At 33.3% G+C, this 6,526-nt stretch overlaps 1 long non-coding RNA gene across 1 annotated transcript; it reads right to left on the reverse strand.

The window, feature by feature from the left end:
• Positions 1-298: 298 nt before the first annotated feature.
• Positions 299-3,432, reverse strand: LOC140010742 (uncharacterized). The gene is made up of 3 exons (XR_011817855.1): positions 2,926-3,432; positions 1,198-1,254; positions 299-534 (listed from the first exon to the last, which is right to left on the reverse strand). It is a non-coding gene; the product is annotated as an uncharacterized lncRNA (long non-coding RNA).
• Between the last annotated feature and the right edge of the window lie 3,094 nt (positions 3,433-6,526).

A 6,526-nucleotide genomic window follows, 5' to 3' on the forward strand; every position in this document is an offset into this window, starting at 1 on the left:
GATAGTAGGGCTTTAATAAATGATAATCTTCAAATAAAAAGAAATTTTTAAGAAAACGTGAGGAATTTTCCAATTCCAGTAATTAAAATTAGGGTTTCAATTAAAATAGGAGAGATTTAGAAAAACCGGTTAGTCACAAGTAAACTAGGGTTTTTGGCTACAATATTAGGGTTTCTAGTCTTTTAAACCAAAATAAGGTTTTAAATCAACCCAAAGAAATACACTTTAATATTTTCTTCACAGACAACCTCCTAATATTCGGGATGTTACACACAATCCAAACAAACCCGCATTATCATTGAACAACTGAACATTCACTCTTAAATACAACTCCAATCAACTGGAAACATAGATTTGTCCACTAAAAGAAACAAAATACACGTTCTAACCATTCATTCTTAATATTGCATCAACTCAAAACAGAAGATTCAACCAGAATAACGTGATTCCAATATATACACTATGTACACAGAATAACGGATCTTCTCAAAATAACTTTCTAGTTCAATCCAATCACTCTTCAATCTCCAACTCCTGTAAGGAAAACAAAGCTAAAAGGATGAGCTTACGCCCGTGAGGTTTCCATGCAAGTAACATTTAATAATCACATGAATCAATACAAATAAACAAGTAGTGCACATTTCACTGTACAATCACTTTCATTAGCAATTGAGGAAACACTTCACTGAACAATCACTTTTAAAAGGATACGGTGCTCACATTAGAGCCACTTCAATGCACTACACACTCCGCCGAACTCCTCCTTATAACCTCCAAAACAATAAACACTTCCCTCACTTGGATGGCCATATCAGTATCAGTAATCTGCTACTCTGTGGTATAATACTCGAGTATACCGAAACACTTACCCAAAGCTACCGTCCAATCCGACCAAGCCCTTTGCTGGCTCGAATAGTCCGTTGAACAGAGGGTTTTGGGGCCCAGTTCAGCCAGTGTGATAAAGTACACAAACGGCTTACAATCATGCACACTTACAATATCACTTGATCAATTATCAACCTTCAAGCTCAACTAAGTCAAGTGCGATAAAGTACACCCTCGACTTAGAAGGCGAGGGACAATTGAAACCACTTCACAATGAATCACTTAGCAATATTTCATAATAAACACATTTGCCATATAATTGCACTTAGGTACACATAAGCAGTTTAACACATAAATTCGGAAAACACTCACCGTTAAAGGTCGATTAAGCTTCACTTTCTGGGTTAAACCCTTGATCACTCTCAATTCCTGAGGTAAAATACAACTGCAATTATTCAAGTATTCTTAATGTGAATTCTAATAAGTTTATTCAGAGTTTTAGGATTCTCTAAACATAGCTCAACTAATCCAAGCGGTCTAGTCCTCTTAAAACTCCCATTTGATTCACACTTTTAAGATTAGGAATTTTTACGTGCAGCCCCAAACATAAGTTCTAAAGTGTAAGGAGAGAAGTTTTAAGCGTTAAAATCTCACCAATTTAAGGTTTAAATCACTAGAAATCAAGTTCCTTAGCTTATCAAACAAGATGTGAAATTCCAGCAATTCTTTCTTACATTTCTCTTTGAGATTTATCAATTTTATCAACTCAAACAAGGGAGATATACAGGTATTCCAAATTTAAGGTCTTGTAAGGTGTTTAAACTAAGGTTAAACTGTTTTCAACCCAAATTTAAAGATTAAGGCTAGTGAACTTTTCATTCCTTCCCTTTTATATTAAACTAGATTCTGGTTTGTATATTCTTCCAATTTATTCCACTACACTAGTCCCTCTAATTTTATAGTATTTAAAATATTCATGAGACAAGATTAAGTGATTAAAAGTTAATTTATGTACATAACTATCATAAGTTTTCCTCTCATTTGCCTTAGTTTAACTCTACTTGTAGAACTAGATATAGTCATTAAATCTCAGGGCAACCGTAACTATCATTTATGTAAGCTTGCAAAGTTGGAAATTAGAAGAATTGCTGCTCAAAATATGATTTCCTCAAAGCCAGCATCAAAGCAAGTTACATTCGGGAAACAAGAGAAAAGCAACGAGGAAGGCAGCTTTGCCATCCTCTAATGTTTTGATCACAACTGAAGCTACACTCATCGGATTGAGGCAAATTTTATAGCGTTTCGAAGCTAAGACATAGAACTACATTTCTTATGAAGATATCGATAACCAGTTCTCGTGTTTTCAAGGCCAAAAAGGGACGCTCAGAAGCAGATTCTGCTTCACTCTCTCGGACATGCAATTGTTCAGCCACTCAGCTTTCTTTCAGTTTCCCATCGTTAAATTCAACATGCAAAATCTATTCATCAAGTTACAAAACAGTCTTAACCAGCACACATGGTAGTTTTCCTGTTAAATTCGAAAGAGAAACTAATTAGAAGTTTAACTCTTCCTCTCGGCGAAGCTGTAAAATTTCTGGCAACAATCAATTTTTCTTTTAAACTTCTCCTTTAACTACATTTCTCCCACAGATCCTGCATGCACGCTGAGACTACATTGTTATGCAAGGTATTAAGTTCAACTTAGGAATTTGGACCCTAAAATCTGTCAAGGAACCTGGGAAAATTCTTTGTTTCCTTCCTCGGCTAGCTAGACAGAACTACCAACTCACCTTTGCAAAGTTTTCACTCTAGCTATCAATCTGCTCTAATTACTCAGGTGAGACAAGGAAACAACGTGTAGTTAAAGCTTCCAACAGAAAACTACTCCATGCGTACAGTTAATGCTACACATTCGGGCCCTTTCTTTCAGGTGGAACTGGAAAAATTTCCAGCGAGCCTCTAGTCTTCTTACATCATTTAGATAATCACCAAACAGAATGTTTCATGGGTCAAGAACTCTTTTTTTTTTCTTGCTAAATCTTAACATGCAGCTTAGACATTCACTATACCAGATAAAGAAGAGAGTTTACAGCAGTTTACCTCCCTTTTCCTACAACCAAAACTGATATGAAGCTAAGTACAGGCAGCTCCTTCCTCCTTCAGTCCTCACGTTGCAAGGCTCTGAGTTTTCTTCTTCTTTTTTCTTACACTCTTACTCACCGTTTGTGGCTGTACAGAAATCAAGAACACTCCCTCTCTCTCACTCTTTCGCACAGATTCAGAACTGAAGATGAAAGAAATTTCGGTGGCTCTTGTTTCCTTTCTTTTGTTCCTCTCAGCCGTTAATATCAAGGTAGTGGATCACAATGCATCTTCAGTCGGTGGGTTGATAGAACCAAAGTTTCTCCACTCGGTCTTATTGATTAAGAATGACCAGATTATTTCTTTTCGGTGGCTAGTGGCAGACAGGAACAAATAAGGTGAGCTTCTCTCGGTTCCTCCGCCTAAACGAACTCCAATTCACGTCCTCATTCCACCGTTTATGCTTAGCAGCTTTGGTGTCTGTTTTCTCTAATTCTTCCTTCAATCACCGCCCAGCTTTTTACCAAATAATACACCTTACTTAGTTCCTTTCCAATTTCTTCCTTAGGTCGCATGGTAGTTAGTCGTAAGGTTAAGGTTGGTTTGGTCTTTTAGTTGTAGCTTATTTGTGCACTAAGGTCTGAAATTTTATGATTTCATGCATGGACTCCTAACTTCATTTGTATTTTCGTGGAAAATTTTCTTACATTAATCTAGTCGATTTTGACACGTTTAGCTTTAAGAAAAGCTTATTAGACATGTACTTGTTGAATTTATTTATTTTTTTCTAACTTCTCAATTTATGGGGGTCCAATTAGGCATTTAAGGTAACCGTTTATTTGTTATGTACAATTTTTCTAATATCAAAGTAAATAAAAAAAATAATTTTAAGGTATACACATAATTTTCTCGGGTTCTCACTACATGTCAAGTAGTATTAGCAAATGAATAACACAGTATTACAAATCAATTAACAATTAATAAACTTTAAGGGGTGTAGTTTATGGGCAAATACGCATTACCTATTTAAAGTATCGGTTCTTTATGGGCATTTTACTCTCAAACATTTAATTTATGATAAATATATCAATGTTTGTAAGTAAAATTCAAAAAGTGTTACAGTAATATTCTTACAAAAAGGAAATCGCTAGGTTATTTATTTAATATAAATTAAACATTTCTAAAAAAAGAAATGGCCCATAAAGTATTAATTCTTTATGGCTTTCATCCATTACATGAGTAAAGTATTGGCTGTTTATGGGCATTTTATTTTGAATCATTTAATTTATATTAAATACATAAATATTTGTACTAAAATTGAAAAAGTGTTACATTAATTAATATTTTTACGGAAGGGAAACTGGTAGATTTTGTATTTAACAAAAATTAAATATTTGAGAGTAAATACAAATTTAATTGCTCTGGCAAGAAGATTATCGCTCTGAGGGCTATCCATTCTAACAACATTTAATTGCAATATTTGGCTTAATTACAAGTTGCCCCTATAATAAGAAGTGAGTAGCAGATTATATCTATAATTTGAAAACTCACAAATTACCCCCCACAAACAAAATGGTCAAACATATGAGTTGGCATTTATATGTATGAAAGGTCTAAAAGACATTCATGTCCTCGGTTATATGATGAAATAAGTTTCTAACTCACAAGTTGCTCTGAAGTTTCTATTGAAGAGCATTGTAGTGTGTAAAAGATAATGACATAAATTTAGTTGCAATAATTGAAATTAGATAAATTACTTTTATTAAATAAATGTTTTAGTTTTCATAAGAATTCGTGTTAGTTAAAAATATTTCATCAGAAAATATCAGTTGATATTTGAACATTAACAGGAATTATTCAGAATGACAAACAATGAAAAACATATAAATATTCAATGTGATATTTATTAAGCTTTTCATGATTTTAATTTCAATGTGTAAAAGAATATGGTGAATCATAGTAATTAGATTAAGAAACTGACCCTGCTTCTGGCCCTCATGGGTTTCTTTTTAGTTAACTTGGAGCATCTACCACTTTCCCGTCCCCTAGTTTGTCCAGCAGCTGCAAGTGTCCGAGGACAGAGAATATGCACTTAATCAAGAATCTTGCGCCTTTTTCCTGAGATTTTTAATTTGTTTGTAATTAATCTCTCTAGAGGACGGAGAGTTAGATTGCTTAACAAAACTATACATGCAGTTTCTTTCATTTGTAATTTTCATTAGCTTGGACAATTATTCACTAAAGCTGGAAAAGAAAAGAGTAAACAGCAAAGAAAAATGTTTAGGGAAAATTACTTTTGTTGGACTTCCAAAAATTTTGCTAACTTGAAGAATAAAAAGTTTGTACTTACTGCGAATCAAGAAAGATGAACATAAAAACAACATTTTGACAGGTTTTCAGATTGTTTCTTTCGGCTGATATATGCAGCTCTTTCAAAGTGTCTCTTTCAAATGAAACAGGGACTCAATATAACAACCTTCATGCAACATATAAAACTGCTGTGTTTGACATTTAACGTTTGTGCAACTTACTTGGACCGGTATAATGCTTTTAAATTCTTTTCCTAATTCTGTCTCTGCATGGTATTTACTGCATAACAAGTGTTCTATGCAAGTCACGGAGATTTTAACATATCAAACAGTAAAAGTTTATGGTTCTTTACTCAAAAATAAGAGGAGCCGTTAAAATTTCTGTATTAGTCAGACTGATTTATATAAAAGTCACGAAAAAAGTTTAACTAGCACATATGCTGGTTTGAAGGATCATATCAACGCTGTATTAGCAGCATTGGAGAAGATTTCAGAATTGAGATGATATATGACAAGTATTACTTTAACGCATGGTAATTACAAACACTTATTTTACAGCGTTATTGATGTATATTCTATAGAATGATTTTTGGCGCCATAAATGGAATTAGTATCGGAAATCCCTGAGAAGAGGGTGAAGATCAAAGTGCTTTAAGAGGAGGAAAGCTGTGATTGGCAAGAATTGATTATAATGAAAAAATATCTTAGAAGATTTTTGTTTTTTGATTGGCAATAGTATAGAGCTATATTCATGAAAAGTTTGGTTTAAAGGAGGCAATGTTGACATAATTAAACCGAACTTCCTAATAGTTGATGTTTTCTATTTCTAGTTTAGAAGTATTCAAGTATAGCCAAGTTTTGCCAAGAAACCTCAGTTTAATGGATAAGGTTAAGGCTCTAAAAATTAAAGACCTTAGGTTTAAATCACTCCGTCTCTTCTTCACTTCTTAAGTTTCACCTTTTACCTACTAGAAAAAATTAAAAACAAAAGTATAGCCAAGTTTTACCAATTTAGATACTCAGGCTATGAAGTAATTATATGGTACTTTCTTATTTTAGTAGAATTTTAATTTTGAAGTCATGTTGAGAATATATAAGATATTTCAATATTGTATCCAGTTGAGAAAATTAAGAGAAAAACTAAAGAGAGTTGCAGTTGTTGTAAAGGCAATTTTGCTAGAATTTATGCAAGTCAAAATATGAGAAACAGATATGCTTTATACGTTTATGGTTATTAAACTCCTCTTCTTCCACATATTTCTATATGTGTCCAACATGCTTCCGTTATTTTTTCAACTACATTATTATAA

Source organism: Coffea arabica, chromosome 7c (genome assembly GCF_036785885.1).
Source record: "Coffea arabica cultivar ET-39 chromosome 7c, Coffea Arabica ET-39 HiFi, whole genome shotgun sequence".
NCBI classification, from domain to species: Eukaryota; Viridiplantae; Streptophyta; class Magnoliopsida; order Gentianales; family Rubiaceae; genus Coffea; species Coffea arabica.